General features: G+C 49.1%; 1 long non-coding RNA gene across 1 annotated transcript; it reads left to right on the plus strand.

Moving 5' to 3' along the window:
- The first annotated feature begins 118 nt into the window (after positions 1-118).
- On the plus strand, positions 119-17,650 carry LOC142775917 (uncharacterized). The gene is made up of 3 exons (XR_012887148.1): positions 119-3,640; positions 10,889-10,961; positions 17,120-17,650. It is a non-coding gene; the product is annotated as an uncharacterized LOC142775917 (long non-coding RNA).
- Positions 17,651-21,147: the final 3,497 nt, after the last annotated feature.

Genomic DNA, 21,147 nt, shown 5'->3' on the forward strand with positions numbered 1-21,147 from the left:
AGTTGTTTTTTCAGCCAGAAATAAGTTCTCTAGTATGTGCCATCAGGTGAACAGAGAGGACAGAGGGCCTCGCGTGTGTGACAAAAAAAAAAAACACGCAATCAAGTTTGTTGTTTTTGTGCCATTTATGAAATTCCCCTCTCTTGCGGCCGCTGTTACATCGGGCATTCTGGCCGCTGTATAAATGACCGCCTCAGGGAACACCGCAATCTAATGCGGGGTTCTGTTGGCAGCCACTTAGCTGCGCACAGCTCCATTTGTGGATGCCGTGCATTGTTTGACAAATGCAAGATACTTCGACGCTACAGAGATAAAAGGACACGTGAGATTTATGAGGCATTCTGCATAATCAAGAAAGGCGATATGTGTGTCAGTGCACCTTCGATAACGCTCCTCACCAGGGAATTGGCGTATTTGACAAGCGAATGATTGCGCAATCACAGTTTATTTGTTATACGCATACAATCATAACAAAAAATTACTCTTTCATGTCACTCCCTCTTTTTTCAAGTTTCGTGTGCTATATATACACCCCTGTACGAAATAAATTTTGGTTGTAAGTCAGCGCCTCGTCCGTCTCTTCTCTGTCCTGTGTCCTGTGTTACGCGCTGTTTTTTCACTTCGTTGACCATGTACCAACCGGCCCAAATAAGCACTTTAGTACAGTTCATTTCTAATACATCGGGCTCTGTTATATCCTACCCCTTTCTCCGCTCTTCCGTTGTGTGTATAAACCTGCTGGCTACTGCGATCTGCAGGACTCGTCTTTATACGTTCGCCTTGAAGAATTCGTCTCTGCCTCCAGATGTTCTTCAACTTTTTGGTGGTTTAGCGCCATCAAAGGGTCATGCTGACAGAATATGCCGAATCTTCCGGTCGGAGGCCTGGCGACAAGTGCGGTTCTACTCGGACTGCCTATATGCTGCAAGCATGGGAAATGCATCGCAAAACAGTGCTCTGAGGGCCTACCGCAGAGACCTGGGTATTGCATCCCGGACAGCGGATTTTCTTTGGAAGATGATATTTGCCAGCCTGCCAAGAAGAAAGAAGCAAACATGCCAATCTGGACAAGAAGTTGTGACTCTAGGGAACGCAAGCATCCCTCCTGGAGTAAAAAGCGCATTGGAAAAGGGCCCAAAATTTTGCGAGCCACCAAAATTGGACCAAGTAGAGCTTTTGAGCTTAGTAAGGAGCACGGCGGCACGAGCCTCTGTTGATAATAGAGACAGGTGCATTCAAGAAGGCGTGGATTGTTTGTTGCCAACAAAGCAAACCGGAACATCACGTCAGCCTTCCGTGATTAAGTCGCTACGCGCTGCAGATCTCAAGCTCCTTCAGGCGGACAAAGAAGGCGGTTTTGTCCTTGCCCCGACAACCGTCTACAAAGAAAAGGCGGACGCTGCTGTCACTGAAAACTTCCAAGTCGCGAATGTAAAACCTTCCAAGGTCAAGGCAACAGCTAGCAAACTTTGTGAAGAGGCTGGCCTTCAAAAACTGGCGTCATCAGTGAGAGCAGCGAGGGGTGTGAACCTTTCAGTGTTCTTTTCAGCAAAGACGCACAAGCCGGAAGTTCCCTTCCGCGTCATTGTCTCGGAACAGGGCACATGGCAGCGCCTGGTGGGAAGGTACCTGCAGCGTTCCCTATCTGTCCTTCCTGTGGAAGACCCTTGCCTCATCAGAAAGCCTCAAATAGTATCCGAATTTCTTCAACAAGAGTGCCCTTCAGAAGTGAGCTTCTTTTCTGTGGACGTAAAAGACTTATACTATTCCCTGCCGATGGACCAGGTGTGCGCAGAGGTGAGCGACTGCATAGACCGCTATGGGAACGTCAAATTTCAGGACTCGTGCGGAATTAGCGTCAGAAACTTTTTAGAAATGTTGACCTTTTATTTACGTTCTACATTTATAAAGCATGATGACAAACTTTATATTCAAAAAGAAGGTGTTTGCATAGGTTCCTGTCTCGCCCCGATCCTAAGTGACATTCTTTTAGCCAAATATGACAGATCTCTCATTAATTGCCTACAACTGACGAGCGCCGTGAAAGTGTTTAGATTTGTTGATGACTTCTTGATTTTGTACCGGTCCAACCACTCTGAAGCTCAGCAACGTGCTGATCAAATTGTTGATGTGTTTCGCACTTGCTTGGGCTCACTGCAACTAACCACTGAATTCCCCATTGCTAACAAACTCCGGTTCCTTGACATTGAAGTTTTTTTGTCCGACCACGTGTGCTGGCAGTATGCCCCCCGCTCCAAAAAAAGTTTGCTACCCTACAGTTCTGCGCATTCAAAACTTGTAAAGCGAGCGATTGCAAAATCCTGTCTAAAGGCGGCCCTGATGCGGTCTTGCCATCACACATTGTGTACTAGTTTTGAGTCACAGGTGCGCAGATTGCGCAAGGTGGGTACCCGGATAACATACTGTGTTCCATAGCTGAAAGTATCTTAAAAGACATCAAACAGCTAACCGAACCGACTAGTGGTCAAGAAAAAAGTTCTTTTTCAAGAACAGCAGTCATTCCTTACTTGCATAAGGTGTCACATTGTTTAAAAAAGGTAGCACAAAAAGCTGGAATCAGAGTTGTTTTTTCAGCCAGAAATAAGTTCTCTAGTATGTGCCATCAGGTGAACAGAGAGGACAGAGGGCCTCGCGTGTGTGACAAAAAACACGCAATCAAGTGTTGTTTTTGTGCCATTTATGAAATTCCCCTCTCTTGCGGCCGCTGTTACATCGGGCATTCTGGCCGCTGTATAAATGACCGCCTCAGGGAACACCGCAATCTAATGCGGGGTTCTGTTGGCAGCCACTTAGCTGCGCACAGCTCCATTTGTGGATGCCGTGCATTGTTTGACAAATGCAAGATACTTCGACGCTACAGAGATAAAAGGACACGTGAGATTTATGAGGCATTCTGCATAATCAAGAAAGGCGATATGTGTGTCAGTGCACCTTCGATAACGCTCCTCACCAGGGAATTGGCGTATTTGACAAGCGAATGATTGCGCAATCACAGTTTATTTGTTATACGCATACAATCATAACAAAAAATTACTCTTTCATGTCACTCCCTCTTTTTTCAAGTTTCGTGTGCTATATATACACCCCTGTACGAAATAAATTTTGGTTGTAAGTCAGCGCCTCGTCCGTCTCTTCTCTGTCCTGTGTCCTGTGTTACGCGCTGTTTTTTCACTTCGTTAAAGATAGGAGAGGGCATGCTACGTGAAAAGTGTCGAGGAAATGACATCACAGCGGCCATATTCACTGGGCACAATGGCGGCGTTGCTATGGTTACGTGTTGCGCAGTTAGGGTGGCTAGAATAGCGCAGTGTAGCTGGTCTAGCAGTGAGCGGCCGCGGCTGGCGGTGGCATGTCTGCCTCCGCATGTCTCGTGCTGAACCGTGGCGGACAATATCTGTGCTCTGCGCCGCGTTATGGGTTCCGCAATGTTCTCCTGGCAGTTACTGTACTCTTAGCAATGTTTACAAAGCCTTTCGTCCACCACGGGGCCTGAACAGTGCGCAGAACCAGCGCATATCTATGTGTCGTGCAGCGGATGATGCGGGTGAAGCATTTGAAGTATTCAGCGAAATCGCATTGTGCACCATGACGAAGTGAAACGACGACGAACGCCTTACAGGTCAGTGACGGTTGGACAGTGCTCCTGGTTGTGGCAGCGGACGAAACTGTTGTGCCCGCCCCGCCGCGGTGGTCTAGTGGTTAAGGTACTCGGCTGCTGACCCGCAGGTTGCGGGATCGAATCCCGGTTGTGGCGGCTGCATTTCCGATGGAGGTGGAAATGTTGTAGACCCGTGGGGTCAGATTTGGGTGCACGTTAAAGAACCCCAGGTGGTCGAAATTTCCGGAGCCCTCCACTACGGCGTCTCTCATAATCACATGGTGGTTTTGGGACGTTAATCACACAAATCAATCTATCGAAACTGTTGTGCCCAGCAAGACTCAATGAGGACCATGTGCACATACGTAGTTTCGTGTTCGGTATGATTACAGTAACATCTAGCATGTGCGTAATAAAACACATTTTTTGTTCCGCTTGTTATACTCGCCCCCAGCATTGTAATTTCAACGTTAGAGCAACCACGTGCACTTGCACCGTGCTGAAAGTCACCGCGGTCGCAGAGTGCTGACGCCGGTGAGTTTCACGCGGAACACGGGCAGAGTGGCCGGGCCCTGCGTCATAGAATGGCTGCGCCGGCCTTGAGTTGGAATGCAACCGTTGAAGAAGGCGCACGACCAATCGTGATGTCTGTACAGTTGCTGAATTAATGACGTGAAAACACTCGCCGTTGTCAGTGCATCTAGCGCGCGTTCTCTTGTACTTGCTTCGTTGGCGGCAGGCTGTTACTCGCTGTTAATACTCAGACGAAATGATTTCGCCGAAGGTGTCGCGCTGTCCCAGAGTTTTGAGCCCCGTTGCACTAGTTTCGGATCGTCACGACTCGCGCGCTGCGCAGCCCACGTGCTGCCCGAGCCGGAGAGAGTCGCGCCTTCTGTTTTACGTTCGGATGTAAACAAGAGAGGAGAATTTGCCCAGCCAATATGGCCGACTTCCGGCTTCACAACAAGTGACTTCAGGGCATCTCCTAAGTTTTTCCCATGGAGGAAGAAAAAAACTTCGGTGCTATATCGGCGCTTGGCCCCCCACCGATGAAAGCTATGGGGGCGGAGCCCCCCGAATTTCGACTGTCGTCACTGTCGGCTGCACGCTGGGGAACCAACAACTAAGGCCAAGTTTTTCTTCACTACAGTAATTACTCAATTATAATGTTACGAGACAATAAAACATTACGAGGGAATTAATGTTACATAAATGAAGTTTTTCCAACACTTCTGCAGTGAAGATTTTTCTTGGAATGTCATTGCAGTGCGGGCTGCCTATGCGGCACTTTAGCGCCTTGTGCTGTAGCATTGCAGATAAGTCTAGCGTTGAACAGGGGTCCTATAACATTACATCGCTTGTTCATGCTTTTATTCTGCTGTGCCTGGCTGATGCAACTGCAGATGCAAATGAGCAAGCTTTTTATAAAACGGTCAAAGCACTTGCTGCTTCAAGATAATCATTTTTCTTCACAAAAAGAGAATAGCATCACTGCTGCTCGGTCGAAGATGCTGTGAGCCATTATGTATAGTGCAGAGCAAAAACAGACAAACGAGCGAGAGAACGAGGACATGGCGCATTCTTACAACTAAAGTTTATTCGATTGGGACGCACGTGTATATTCACAGGCAAAGCAAGAAAAGATGAAAACAGGAAACAAAAAATTCAAAAAGGTGAAAACTAAAGAAGTGCCAATAAGTCACACACGAGCACTAACACCGCCCCCATTTCCATGACTCACCAAAAATAAAAGCTCTTTGTCAGAAAGGTGCAAGTAAAGCATGCATCCCCAGACCGTTTGATGGTGGTAAAAACTTTATTTGACCAAGGGATTCGGGCACGTATGACCCAGGGTCCCCGCATGACCCCCACTGCACTATGCGCTCGTGAGTTCATGTAGTTGCATGACGTGGGCGGCCCGGTCAGTGGCGGTCTTCTGTTTGGCCAGGTCCGTCGAGCGCAGCAGGGTCTCCCATACTTCCCATGTGGTCAGTGGCTGCGGGCACCGCGGGTGAGGTTCCGCCGGGCATTCGAGGAGGATGTGGGTAAGGGAAGCGTGGGGGTGAGCGCATTGAGCACAGGATGGGGATTATGCTCCTGGGTGAGGAAAGTGTGCAGGTCTGGAGGGGACGCCATAATATCTGGTGAAAACTGTCCAGCGATCGGTGGGGTAGAGGTTATAGCTGGCGTTCCGCGCGGTATGCTTCAGTTAGCTCGCTGAAGGAATGCATGCGCTCCCTGGAAGAGCCCGACTCGGTGTCCAGCGCCGCCCAGTTGATGAGTCCTCGGGCGTGGTCTTTGACGGCTTCATTTCCGAGATTTCCAAAGTGAGCAGGCACCCAGATCAGCTGCACATGGCAGGCCGGGTGTTTGGGGGGCGAGCTGAATACGCTGAAAGCGGTCTCATGGACTCGGCCTCGCGCAAAATTTAGAATTGTGGTTTTTGAGTCGAAAGGACGTACCGGGCATCTGCAAGTAAGGGCAAGTGCCATATCGCCACTTCTTCCGAGGATTCCGGGCTGGGTGCATGATTTAGGTGGACAGTTACGATGGGCTGGAGTGTGTGATCAACGACTGCAACTGGCACGTCATCACCCGTGCAAGCTGCATTTACCCATACGGCCTCCTCCTCGGAACCGTAGTATTTGTGGAGAGCTTTTGCACGGGCCTTGCGGCGGGCCGAATGGTATGCAACTTGGGTGTTTCTAGGCAGAGGCTTTATGGTGAGCTGTGTGTGTATGGTGGAGGGACTGGTAGGAGTGAGGGGTCGGCTGCTGGTATGTGAATATTGAGGGTGTCAAGTATGTGGCGTCCGGTAAAAGTCTTAGCTAGACGAGTGTATTGGGCTTGTCTGTGGGCTTCTATCAGTTCGCGTGTAGTGTTATAAAGCGCAAGTTGAAGAAGTTTAGTTGTTTGGGTGTTAGAAGGGAGATGTAAAGCCACCTTGTAAGCCTTTCAAAGCATGGCGCCTGCAGGGTGGCTATTTCTTCTTGTCGAAGTCGGAGATACGGGACTGAATAAAGGAAGTTGCTCAGTATGAAGGCATGAATGAGTCGACAGAAATCGTGGTATTTCATGTCATAATGTCTGCCAGAAACTCGGCGGACGAGGTGGATAGCAGCTCCATCACCTGCTTCAGTTTCCGGATGGTGAAAGTGTTACGGCCGTTGTTTTGGATTGGATGTGAAGGTCCAAGATCCAGTTTGTCGACCTCTGGGATAACACGGCCGGTCAGAGTAATGATGATGGGGGTAGTGGGAAGACGGAGTACGTGGTGAAGGGCGTGTGCGGAGACATGTGCGGAAGCCCACCATAGTGTGCGGGTATAGATCGTGGTCGTGCATGTGTTGAGTTAGTCTGTTTAGTGCAACGTGTTCGAGAAGCTTCCCGAGACACGATGTGAGTGAAATAGGCTGAAGGTTTGATATGGTGAGGGGTTTGTTAGGTTTAAGGAAAAAGTTAATCTTGGCATGGTGTCACAATTGTGGCAGGGTGCCTTCCTTCCAGCATTTGTTAAAGTATTCTGTAATCTGGGCGATCGGATGATCATCCAGGTTACGGAGCATAGAGTTTGTGCAGATGTTTTGGAGGGGCATTCGAACCTCTTGCTCCGAAATTTCCTTGTCGAGAGTCTCATTCGGGGCTCCTGTGTAGGATGACAGAGGTGCCGGGTACTGTGTGTGTTGTGCAGAGTTGGTCCAGAAGACTGTCAGGGGAAAGCGGCGAGTTGTGAAGTAGGCGTGTAATGGGATGTTGTGACGTTGCGCGTGAGTGTGTGGGATTGTCAAGGTGCCGTAGGAGGTACCATGCATGATTGTGCAAACGTTGCCAGCTATGCTGTTGCACACCTGGCTCCAGTTGGAACGGCACAGCTTCTCAGCGTGCGCAGTTATTTGTGTCTGTAGCGGGGTCAGTTGGCGTTTTGGCGTTCTGTTATGTTTCTGCCGTTTCCATCGCTCCTGAATGCTCTTGTGCGCCTCCCAGAGGTGGGCTAGGCGTGTGTCCAATGTAGGGGTGTTGGGGGGAGTAGTAATGTGTTTTGTGTGCGCGGTAACGTCATTCAGGAGATATGTGACCCAATGTCTTGTATTGGGCAATTGGGGAGCTCCCGACGAGCGGATCTTATAGCGTCCCATTGAATAAGATTGTGGGTGAGTAGTAGACGCCTGTGGTGTGTGTAAGATATTTGTATGGCGATAACGTAATGGTCGCTTCCAAGTGTGTGTTTCGAACGGGACCACGAAATATCTTTTAGTGAGCGGCTTAGTGTGAGGTCTGGGCTAGTGTCCATGGTTACGCTATTGCCGATTCGGGTTGGTGTATAAAAAATGTTATGTGTAGTGAGGCGCAGGTCTTGGATAGCAGTCCAAAGCCTGCGACTCCTTGCTGTGGTGTACCGGTAACCCCAGTCGGTATGTTGAGAGTTAAAGTCACCACATATGAGTTGGGTGTTTCGGCCCGTGATGCTGTGAATTCTCTGCTGTGGAGCATCGAGAGTGGCCATGACCTGGGGTGGGGTGTGGAGATATTGGCTATAAATATTGAAGGTGTGCCGAGTTTTGTGGGGATGTCTATGAGGATGCATGGGGTGGGGGAGGTGATGGTGTGTTCTTGGTGAGTAATAGTGCTGTAAATGAGTGTGGACACTTGGGGAGCGTCACTGTTGCCTGAGTGTACTGTATTGTAACTGGGAAGTTTAGCTTGTTGTTGTGTGTCTTGTAGCAAAAGAAGTTTAGTTATGGCACGAAGGCTAGATACTAAAACCTGGAGCGGCGTGCGCTTGCCCCTAAAGCCGCGGCAGCTCCACTGGCGTAGTGATAGATGGTTAGAATTATCGCTACCCGCCATATTGAAGCGTGGGCGGAGCAAGGATTGACTTTTGTGGCTGTGGTGGAAGTGAGGTAAGGGGAGGGTGTGTGTGTGCGTGTGTGATAGAGGTATAAGACCCCTCATGAGATGAGCTGCTAGTAGTCTCGAGCCTCTGCAGGCGGGTATCAAATTGCGGGAACTCAGTTTCTAGGGTTTTGGTTAGGTCTGTGAATAGTGGATTCATCTGTTGCTCGAAAGGATTAGACAGCTGCTCAGGCAGTGTTAAGAATTTGTCTTCGAGGCGCACCTCCAGAGCTACTAATTTGGCACCGAATTTGCCTACAAGTTTCTGAGGTCAGTCTGATAATCATCATGTGAGTCCGAACAGCGCTTCTTTTACGAGGGGGCGGTTTGGCTGAGCTGTTTGAAAACTCCGCGGTGGGCTTGGTCTGGATGGGTGGGTGTGGGGGCAACTGTGATGAGAAGGGAGCAGAGTTTTGGCTTATGAGGGTCGCAAGACAGTTTACCTCCACACGCAAAGCCCGGAGCTCCTGGTCATGGGAGTCCGGGGCAGATAGCGTGCTAGTCACTGGTATGCTGGTTCTCTTGGGCGTCTTCTGCTTGTTGGACCATGTACGTCGATTGGAGCTTTTGGAGTGTCTGTCTCGTAGGTTAGCAGGTTTCTCAGGGTGTTGGGCGCTTGAATCTAGTATTGTGGGGTCTACTCGTTGCTGGGATCGTGCTTCACGCTCTAATGTGCGCTTGGTGCATTTAGGTAGGTGCCGGGCCTTGCACTCCCTGCTTCCCGACAGATGCAGCCCTTCGCAGATGATACAGACTAGAGCACATTTAGCGTTTGCTTCTTTCGGATGTGACTGGCCACATCTGGGGCATTTGTGGGACCCAGGTTGGATACATACATCTCTTCGGTGGTCTATGGTCCGCAGTTACTACACGTCTCGACCCTTGGTGTGTAGGGCGCGCACCGATGCAGTCCTCCACCATAAACGATTCTGCAGGGGACTGTGGCTTGACCAAAGGTAATGAGAATTGAACGTGTGGGTCCCATCAGTATGGTTTAGTGAGAGTTGCGGGCGATCAAGTCCGTGAGTAGTTCTTGTGCCGATTATTTCCAGTAGGCGTTTGCAAGAACTCTTCGGACCGAGCCATTGGGGGGTGCGATGTATGCCGTCATGGCACACTCAAGCTGTTCGTATGTTATTTGGTGGAGCTGCGCATGCTTGAGCACGTCCTCTTAATTCACCGCAGACAATGTGCAAGTGTTGTTGATGCGGTGAATCCGAAGGGTGAGCATAGATGGGTTGGTCAGCTCAGCGGCCTGCATGAGAGCGGCGAGGAGGTAGCGTGGCTGCAGCGTCGTAAGGTCAGTGCCTCCCTGGGGGCAAAATACCACTTTATATCTGTCAGGTGGAAAGGGTGATAGTTGTTTGATCTATTGTGCAGTCGTATGGAGTACGCGCAGCTGCGGCGATGAGCTCTGTAGCGCGGGAGCTCGGGCGGGCTCTGGCGTCTCCCGCGACTAACTCGGCGTCTCTCGCACAGAAGGATCGGCGTTCGTACCGTGGGTCGTTTTTTTGTGTGTTTACCGTAGGTGTGCCTGGGCTCTGAGGACTTTGGTCCAATCCCGAGGGTCATACCTGTCTGGGTCAATCGCCGTACCTTGAACTTGAACCTCCATGCTGTCTTCAGGTGGGTATACGGCAGCGCGGCGCATCACAAGGCTTAGCACAGCGTTGGCGCGACGTGGCTTGGTGTATGGGCCATACGGCCCTCCTGAGGCTCGCCGCAACCTCTAGAGGGGTCAGTAGAAAGCACTTGATCACCCCAACGAAGACGTTCGTGGCGTTGAGGGCACTCGAGATACCAGCGATTGGCAATTTTCGCTGTCGCGGTACGGAGCCGAAGTGAAGTGCTGCCGCACTCCAAGACCCATAGTGGTCAATCTCCCTCTGTCCCCAGACCGTTTGATTTTCTCAGCCTAAATAATTTCCCTCACCCATTGGGTCCCGATATTGTACAAAGACCGTGTTTTTTTTTTGAAAGATAGGGCTACACTTGCAGTCCCGCACATAGATGCCGAGGTGCCCCGATATTCTAGTGTAAACTCTATAATAGTTCTCACGATGTTTGTCATTCATACAACGCCCCTCTGACCCACGCACTTTCTACCATACGTCACAGGAATGACGTACACGACGCATTGAATGCATGGTACGAACTTTCGCTTATGGTCTGTGATGCAGCCTCTTTTCTTTCTCATCTGAGAGGTCGAGCTGCACAGGCCAGACAGCTTCTCAGGGGCCGAGAAAACCACACGAACCCCAGCGCCTTTTCCAATTTTCTTAAGCGTGTGCGAAACATCACGCAAGTAGGGCACCACAGCTGTCTTCTTCTTAACCTGCACCCTCGATCTCACTCTGCGCTTCTCCTTTTTTCTAGGATCCCTGAAGTCTCTAAGCAAGCCTTCAGTGACAGACAACACCACGTCTGGCGGGAACCTTGCGACCTTAAGGTGGGTACCTGCTCCAAAAAGGCGTCATCCACCTTGTGGTGACATGACATGCACAGGGCCTTCTGCAAGGCCGAGTGTGCGATTGCCTTCCAAAAAAGATGTCATACACCGCGCGTCTGTAAGCAGGTACAATCTGTGGCAGTCCCTGGAGATACAGCAATAATAACAAAGGTGACAAGGAACATCCACTATCGAAGATCGCGTTGTATCTCTATAGGTTCAGATACCTGTTATTCCCATTTGATAACTACCTTCTTACTTTTACAGATATCCTTTGGAAGATTAGTTATTGCATCTTCCACATCTAGTGTAACCAGTATTTCCCACAAGTCTTCTTAAATCACATTATCGTAAGCTCCCTTGATATCTGGAAATGCCAGCCACAGGGGCCTGTGTTCTCTTTCCGCTATTTCAATACACTGCCTCAATAAAAACAGACTGTCCTCCAACCTCCTTTGTTTAAGGAACCCATTTTGTAGTTCTCCCAGCACCCCCTCATTCTCCACCCACGTCCGTAGTCTTTCCTTTACTATCTGCATCACTATCTGCCTGTAAGCTACTGATGTCACTGTTATAGGATGGTAGTTGTTTATATCGGCTTTGTCCCACTTTCCTTTATAGATGATGCTCATCCTGCTTAGTTTGGAACCATTGGGAGCTTCATCATCCATTATTGCTTTGCTTGCTGCCTCTGTTAATGTTCGCTTAGAGTTTGGTCCTAGTTTCTTTATTAGCATGATTGGGATGCCGTCAGAGCCTGTTGATGTGCTATTAAAAACTCTTTTCGCTGCCCTTCCTCACTCTCGTTTCTCAGTGGAGCCACTGAGCTGATTGGTCCATCCTCATCTGCTACGGTAGATGAAGCGCTTTCTTTGTGTTTAATTTTTTCTGTCACCATTGTTTTTATATATTCTATTGCCTCATCTTCTTCTAGTCTGACCCCTTGAACTGTAGTCATAAACCTCTGTTTCATACTTGTCTTGTTACTCAGAGAATTGAGATGGTTCCAAAACTTTGCAGCAGCCTTTCTATACTTTTTGTTTACTTCCACCATCCATTGGGACCTCTTTCTTCTAATCTTTTCACTGATCGAATCGGACGCTTCACTTCTGCAGCTCAAAAAGTTATCCCATTTTTTTTGACATCATCTTCCGGTTCACCCCTCTGTTTAGCATACCTGTGTTCCCCGAAGGCTTCCTGACGTCTTACTACGGATCCCTTAACTTCCTCATCCCCCCAGCTCTTGGGTTTTTCTCTGCTTTTGCCGGTTGATTTGACTCGTACTTTAGCAAGTTCTAACTCAAACAATCGAGTTAGATTTGTGTACGTCCACTCTGTTTTAGCATCCTCAGTGATTATTTTCTAATCTCTTTAGTTGCTATTTCTATTTGCCTGTCTGAATAAATAATATCGTGTGGTTGCTCGTAATGCCGCCATTCCAATTTCATTTCTCTTCCAAAAGTCAGCTTGATACGTTTGTGATCACTACCTAAGCTTCTGGACCCATATTCATCTACGTTCATCACCCTTAGCCGATCATACTTCCTATGCGACATTATTGTGTAATCTATCGTCGACTGCAGCCTTCCCACCTCCTATGTTATCTGCCCTTCGCATTTCTCGGTGCTGTTGCAAATATTAAATCATGCGTAATGATGACAAAAGCAGTGCTCAGGCACGGGCGCATACCCGGATAGAGAAGAGAAGAACCAAGTCAGAATAAGAACAGCTGGCCCAGGATCGGGTGTTGTCTCTTTTCTTTTGATTACAATGGCGCAGTCCGACAAGTGAACCGTCTGCAGAAAGCCACTGGTACGTGTCTTAGTGGTTAGTCGGCAGCGCGGTCTTCCTATCAAGGAACACCGTTCACGCTTCCTTCGTGATGGGGTCCCACCCGCCGCTTCAGCCACCCATCAGACCACCTGTGGACGGCGTCCAGGCCTCCCCTGTGGTTCTAGGCCATGACCAGATTGAAACCCTGCCACCGTTTCACGGCAGAAATCCGCACCGGCTCCTGTCCCTTGGGAATACCGCTCACGTTTCCCATGGCCTACATTCCCGTTGCGGTGCTCTTTCAACAAACGAGCCGCCACAGAACGCCGTCCAGGCTTCCCTGCTCGACGACCTCACCGGCGGGAGTGCTGAAACCACTACTTATTCAAAGACCGCGATCACCGACTCTTCGGGCTTCACGCCCGACAGCACCGCGGACCTGCGGCGTACCGTCGCGTAACTACACGCCGAGACTAATTATCTGAGAGCGTTGATCACTGAGAGAGCTCCTACAATGTTGCCAGCATTGTGTGACATTAACGCAGTGTTGGATGTAGCTGCCTCATACGACCTTGAGGCAAGCACACCGGAGCAACGCAGGCAGCTTCGGTCTTCTCTCATCGAGCTCTCACACCGGCTCGACTGCTTCGCGTCAGTGATCTCTGCGTTGCCACCAGCCGTCTGCGAACTACCGGAATTCCACGGGGTCCGGAACGACGCCGACAGCTGGGTGGCAACCGTCAACGCGCTAGCAATGCGCGTGGCCTGGACAGAGAAACAGAAATGGTATGTGGCCATACACCGTCTTCGGGAAGGTGCAGAGGCGTGGCACCATTATGAAGGTTAGAAGCAGCAGTCATGGGCGGAGTGGAGCTGCAAGCTCATAGCTGCTTTTGGTCGTAATCCTGACCACCTCTCCACCACCACCCCGTCCAACCTGACCGGTACCGAGGATGGAGTTCAAGAAAGGTTCTATCTCGAGGCTCCAGCTGAGCACTGCAGTTCTCCACATGAGCTTCCAGACTCGTCGCTGGTACCGGACCCAAATTCGTGTCAGCCATCGGCCACCCCGTCATCTTTCGTGGAGGGAGATACACAGGGGCACAGGATTGCTGGACCTTTCGTCAACGTGCCCACTACCATATATCAAACTCAAGTGGGGCGGCAGCTCGATGTCTCATCGCAGTCCTCCAGTCTGACAACAGGCAACAAGACCACCCTCGAGCCTCAGCAATTGGCGTTGCGGCCTTCGAACCCGACACCTCCTGGGCACGTGGAGTCGTCCACCCCTGTCCTGCCAGATGGGTCACTACATGACACACCCTACCTGTCTACGATACCAACAGTTCCAAGTGATACCAGCGAGGAGAGCAGACTCAGTGATCTGGCGGAGGGGGATTCGCCTACTACGCGGCAGTCATTGGCCGAGTGTGCGATTGCTTCACTCAATCAATCCATGTCTGCCGAAGACAGATTAATGGACTATATGCCTGTTTTATCTGTATTTGCCCACCACACCTTGGCCGACGGTAGTGATGCACCGCAAGCAGGCGAGGTCAACATCAGTACTTCCCGCCTCCCGGCGTACAGCCCTACTTGGAATGACGGGCAATGCAATATGACTTTGAGACCATCTGAATGCCGTGCGGATCACCAGAAGGCAGTGTGCGTTGTGGAGGAATCAGAGGTGGATCGGCCAGCCGGCGACCAGCTCGCACAGAGCAGCGAGGTGAAGCCTTCGTACGCCCCTGGTGTCTGCAGCGTGATGTGCAGCTATATGGTGGCGTTAACCCCTATGGACACCGTGGTACACAACCACCAAAACACATCCTGATTCCTCACGACCGCAGAACAAGAAGAGGCAGAGATGGCAGTGCAGAGGCTCCTGTGTCAAAGCATGATGCCCGGGCATCGCAGCCTGTCCAGAACGCCGAAGGCAATGAAGACCAGTGCCCCAAACTGTGCCAAAGGAATTGCAGGCTAAGCTTGCTGCGACCGCTACGAGATAGCCATGGTCACCGACCAGAGTAATCGACAGCCCCGCAAGGCGAGTCATCGCGTCCACGAGATGGATCTCACAGACACAGCCAATACCGTCCGCCAAAAACGGTATTGGCAACTCAGGGCTCAGGAGCTGTGGGCCGACGACAACCATTGCGAAACAGCCAGTGCCGCCCACCAGAGGCATTAGTTCTACCTATGGTGGTTCATGGCCTAGGTCCTATGAATGTTTCCACCTTCGAAGACAGGACCTGTGCCAGAGCAGGGCAAGCATGGCAGGACTGCATGCACGCAGCGTGGCCGAGTGTAATGATGGCAAAAGCAGTGCTCAGGCACGGGCGCATACCTGGCTAGAGAAATGAAGAACGAAGTCAGAATAAGAACAGCTGGCCCAGGATCGGGTTTTGTCTCTTTTCTCTTCATTACACATGCTTTTCACACATATCCGTTAGCATTCTGCCTGTCGGGTCAGTATATCCATATCATCTATGTGCGCACTCATATCTCCTAATTACCTCGCACTCTTCTCCGAGTTTGTCCATGTGATTTTCTATGCACTGCACTATTTGTTGTTTTTTCTTTCTGGCGTTTGCCCCTGTCGACAAGTATACAAAACCCAAGAGCGTCAGTTGTCCTGCCACTTTTCATTTTAGCCATAAATGTTCCTTGCACTCCTGCTTGACCCTTTGCCAGTCTGTACTTTTGTAAATGAATGCCTCAATACCACCCTCTTTCTGCTGCTTTTTGTTCTATTACAATATTTCCTTGCATAGTCCAAATTGTTAGGTGGTTGTTCCATGTCCCTAAGATGTGTTTATACAAACCCATATACCATCAGCCCCTCCTCCCTTAGCTGTTCTATGTCTTCCCACATCAGCCTATTCCTGCCACCCTGCATGATATATACCCTACGTCTGAATTGGCTCACGTCCTCGTGGCTACGTCAATTTCTGCCCCGGTCTCTACCTATCTTAGTTACTGGTGCCACTTCGGAATCATATCTGTCCATACCACCTGTCAAAGAGTCTCCCTCGTTGTTTTTCTCGTTACTAGCTATCCTGCACCCCGAAGGGCCCCCGTGCCCCCCAAAAAAGCTACTGCACGTCCTGCAAGCCACCAACCCACCTCATGACCTAGCCCCTCATCGAAGTGAATTCTGTCTTGTTGAAAACCACCCCACCTATGCACCTCTCTCTTTATTCCCCCCCCCCCCCTTAAAGCCTTTCTCTCAACCCATCTGTCATATCTCTTGGCCTGCGTTGACAACCGCTCTTTGCTGGTTGCCGTCACGCACCGATACCTCCGGTATCGTGCATATCACTACCTGTACCTTAGGAGAAGTGGCGCGCATGTCATCGATCCTTTTCGAAAGTATAGTCGTTAGTCCTGCCGTATATTCATTTAAGACATCGTTTAAACCACCTGCAATTATCACGAGGTTTCGTTCATCAACTGTTGTGTTGAGTTTTGTGATCGCTTGCCTCATGACTGCTTCCAACTTGCGACTTAGGAACGTCCCTACTGCAACCCCCTTGTCACCTCTTACCCCCTCTTTGACTGCTTCTGCGCATCGATTTAAATTCGAATCCCCGGCGATTATCACGTGCTGTGACTTTTCAGCTAGAGCATCCTGCACCTGAGGGTTACTTGCTCCTATGATGCCGGCTGCTTTGTCCCCTCCCGATCCCACCACAACTTTGCTGAAGCAGGGTCTTGCGACCAGTGAACCGGCTGATCCTGTTTTTTCCGAACTTGCTTGCTTGTTCTTGTCCGCCGTTCTGGCTACCGGTGTCCTACCGTTCTCTCCGCCGGCCTCTCCTTTGTTCGCCTTCACTAGTGCCTCTTCGGTAGACCTGAGCCTTTTCCCCATAGCCTTCGTTTTTTTCTTGCTCTGTCGCCAATGCAGTCTCCAGCTCGGTAATTTTCATCAGCAGTTCACTCTGGGCAACAAGCACTGTCTCCATTTTTTCCTCGGCCTCACAATGCCTACACTTGGCATCAGTTTCCTCTGCATTCGCGTTTGCACTTGCATCCATTTTTAACCCACCCCGCATCTTGAACGTTTTAGAGTTTTTTAATGATGTATTTTTGACACCAATTGTCCTTATGAATTGTCCCACTCAATAATTACAAAACACGGCGTACGACGAACCCTGCCATAAGAAAAAAAAGTCTAAACTATTCTACAAAACTTTGCGTCTTCGGTGTATGTGCACGTCCCCCATGGGGTGCCAAAAAACACACACACACACCCAAACAAGTAAATATCTGGTGACTGGCCCCCGAAAAAGCCGCACATTGTAATAAGTGCTATAAAGTTTAAACTGCTCCCTTTTTAATTATAAAAGTCAGCTCTAAGCATGCAAAAACACTTATCTGTGCAGTCGATTGGGAGCCCTCGGAAAACACGTCCATCCACCATGCCAGTCCGAACTGAACTCAACTGAACTGAACTCCATGCCTTGAGCGGTGGGGTGCAACCTAGTGAGCATTTCTGAAATCACCGCAGAGGTGTACACGCCGCTGCCACCGGACATGGCACGAGTAAGAATCTTGAGAATAAGATGTGTTGTCCCAGTGAATGCTGCTTGAAACTGTCTGTCCAATGTTTCAGTCTATTGAACAAACATTTGTTGTATGAATAATCTCACCAAAGTGCGAGCGTCAATGAAGATTCACACACACACACACACAATATATATATATATATATATATATATATATATATATATGGTAGAAAAAGAGGTCGACAAACGTGCGAAAACACAAGTTTTACTAACGTTTCGGCAGGTGGGCCAGCCTTCGTCGGAGTGAATGGTTACAGATGGCACACAGGGCACATATATAAGCCTCTTCTTTGCGTATCACACGGCTAAGTCATTATCAGTAGTTTAAGAAACAAGACTATATATCACCAAAAGTACGTGGCTATAGTGCATATACAACTGAAAACGCGTATCATTGTACAATAGTGAATTGGCACGTATTAGATACCCTACAACTTGTGTGGAATGAAACAGGTCTGCAAAATAACAAACTGCGCACGCAGTAGCTCACTTGGTCATACGTTCTGCGGGATAATCCCAGCCTAAGGACATTCAGTAAGCCTTTAAAAAAGAAAAAGAAGTTTAGAGAGATAAACAAAATCAAAAAGCAGGCAGAGCAAAATGAATGTGAGTAAAATGGTGAAGCGACAAAGGCCACCTACATTATGTAGGTAATATTTGACAATAGGCCAACATCGTGCAAAGAATATACACTAGTCAGTGAAACAAAAAAGCGATTTACTAAGGCAATATGCAAGTAAGCGTACCCGGGCTCTCGTTCATGCCGGCAGATAGTGTTTTGAATTTATGAATTAGAAATGACTCTTACTTCACGTTCATGGTGTGATTTGAAACCCGATTTCAGTATTGTAGCTATCATGTTACTGAATGAATGACCTGCCTCGGTGACATGCCTTGAAATCGGTAAGTTAGGAAGGGCACGCAAATTAGCTTTATGATTATTGAAACGGTGTCGAAAAGCAGTTTCAGTATGACCTTTGTATTGTACATGACAGATTGAGCATTCTAGCAAATATACGACATTTCCAGTATCACAAGTGAAATTGCCCTTAATTTTGAACTTGAAGTTCGTCGCAGTACTGGCTGCCAGTGAGGTTGTGGTCATGTGTGCAAACACTTTACAGCGGGGCTTTTTACAAGGACGGCAACCAAGCGTCTGGACGTTATTGCTCTGTCTGGTTTTAGAGGAAGTTAAAAAATCCCGCAAGTTTTTGCCTCGTCTGTACACAACACGTAGTGGTTCTGGAAACGCTTTTGCAAGGCGTTCGCTCTGCATAAATATGTTGTGGTGTTTACGGAAAATAGATGCGACATTAGGTGCCGATGCGTTATGGGTTAAAACCAGGTTAACCTGTGAATGACTTTTAGGATTTTCCTTGGGGATGCAGAGTGCTGTACGGTCTTGTGCGTCGGCACGTCTTACTGCGTCATCGAATAACTTGGGCGGATATTTCTGTTTTAGAAGTGCACTGCGTAGCTGGTTACAGTTATTATCAAAGTCAGATTGCTCAGAGCAAATTCGCTTAAAGCGTAAGGCCTGGCTGTAAGGTATGCTGGATTTGCAGTGCCTTTTGTGGCTGCTTTGAAAGTGTAAATACCTCTGTCTGTCAGTCGGCTTGCGGTACAGTTTAGTGCTTAATTTTGCATTATTGAGACGTACTGTGACATCGAGAAAGTTAATAGTCTCTGGTGAATATGTGTGCAAAAAGGATATGGAAGGGTGAGCATTATTAAAATCCGAAATAAAAGACAAAAGTTCCTCCTCTCCATGTGGCCAAATCATGAATATGTCGTCAATAAATCTTTTATAATAAAAAGGTTTTAGCGAACGACCCAACGAGAATTTGTTCTCAAGGGATCCCATAAATGAGCTCACCATAAATCGCGGCCACGTTGAGCTCCGGTCTTCGACAGCTGGGACTACCGCCCCAACCCTGCCACCACCGACAGGTGAGCCGTCCACTCCGCCTACCTTATCTTCTCTATTGGTTCGCCCTCAGCCAGTACTCGCTAGCAATACAGCAAAACTGCCAGGCACTAATTTGCTGCTCCATCTCATACCAACGGGAGATCATCCGCCAATATGCGTATCACTGCGACGATACGCTGAACGAGAATGGGCAGTGATCACAGAACAAGTAGATGAAATGCTTGCCGCGGGCATTATTAGGCCGTCATCGAGTCCGTGGGCAGCGCCAGTCGTCCTTGTTCGCAAGAAAAATGGATCACTACGCTTCTGCGTGGACTACAGGTAGCTCAATAAGTGTATAATGCCTGATTCCTACCCTTTACCCCGCATTGATGACGCTGTTGATACAGTGCGTCACTGCAAGTTCTTTTCGTCACTTGATTTACGCGCAGGGTACTAACAGATTAACGTCGCGGAGGAAGATAGATGTGAAACGGCCTTTAGCACACCTTTCGGTTTGTATGAATTCAACCGCATGCCGTTAAGACTAACAACGGCTCCTAGCACTTTTCAGCGTGTGATGAATTCAGTGCTCAGACCATTGAAAAACAAAGCCTGTGTGGTGTACTTAGACGACATCCTGGTCGTTTGCAGGACGGAGGATGAAAACCTTCGCAATTTGTACGAAGTACTACACAGACTCTATGCAGCAGGGTTTCGTTTGAACCAAGAGAAATGCCGGTTTGGTGTGTCCAAGATTTCGTACCTGGGACATAATATATCTCCTGCCGGCATTCAGCCACTCCCGGAGTGAATAGCTGCCGTGTCGCAGTATCCCACACCAACCTGCTTGAAGCAGGTTCAGTCTTTTCTGGGTATGGCCTCGTATTTGCGACGGTTTATTCCCCACTTCGCTTTAATCGCAGCTCCCTTGAGCGGTCTTCTTAAAAAGGACGCGCGGTTTGAATGGGGCGTCTCACAATAAAATGCTTTTCGAGCTATAAAACAAAAGCTCACTTGTTGCCCCATACTAAGTCACTTCAATGAGGACTGGTCCACCGAAGTGCGCACTGATGCCAGCCAAGTCGGCCTAAGAGCTGTGTTAGTGCAGCGTGATCCAAATGGCGTAGAACACGTGGTCGCTTATGCGAGCCGAAAACTTTCAGACACCGAGCGCCACTATCACTCCAACGAGCTTGAATGTCTTGCGGTGGTATGGAGCGTCGATAAGTTTCAACATTATCTTTTCGGGTGTAAATTCACTGTTGTGACTGATACTGCTGCTATAGCATGAATGATCTCCAAGCAGCAACTTAAGCACAAATTTGCCCAATGGATAATCACACTGCAAGAATACGATTTTGACGTGCGCCATTGCGCCGGAGGGGGGGGGGGGGGGGCTAAACAACGTCGCCGATGCACTCTCACGGAACCCCCTTGACTGCTCGCAACAAACCAGGCAAACCCACATTTTTTTCGCCCAGATGGATATATCCCGAGCCCAACAGGAGGATAAAGATTTGGCATCCATTATTGCATCTATCACTGACAAGGGAAATCACAGTGCTTTTGTGATGCGCAACGCCGCATTGTACCGGCGTCACCGGCGAGCGGAACGATCCGAAGAACGTTACCTCCTGGTGATCCTGAAATCCCACAGGTCAGAAATATTACGAGCCATTAATGACTCCCCAGAAGGCGAACACACCGGCCAAGGAACCAAGCTCCGGGAACTACAAGAACGTTTTTGGTGGCCGAAGATGCAAAGTAGCGTCCGTTCTTATGTCACCAGTTGCAAAATCTGTCAGCAGTTTAAGCGACTGCCAGGGTGTCAACCTGTATTACTAACACCAATACAGATACCCGAAACGATTTTCCAGACGATTGGCATTGATTACATGGGACCTCTACCAACCACCACTGCAGGAAATCGCTA

This window comes from Rhipicephalus microplus, chromosome X, assembly GCF_043290135.1.
Source record: "Rhipicephalus microplus isolate Deutch F79 chromosome X, USDA_Rmic, whole genome shotgun sequence".
NCBI lineage: Eukaryota > Metazoa > Arthropoda > Arachnida > Ixodida > Ixodidae > Rhipicephalus > Rhipicephalus microplus.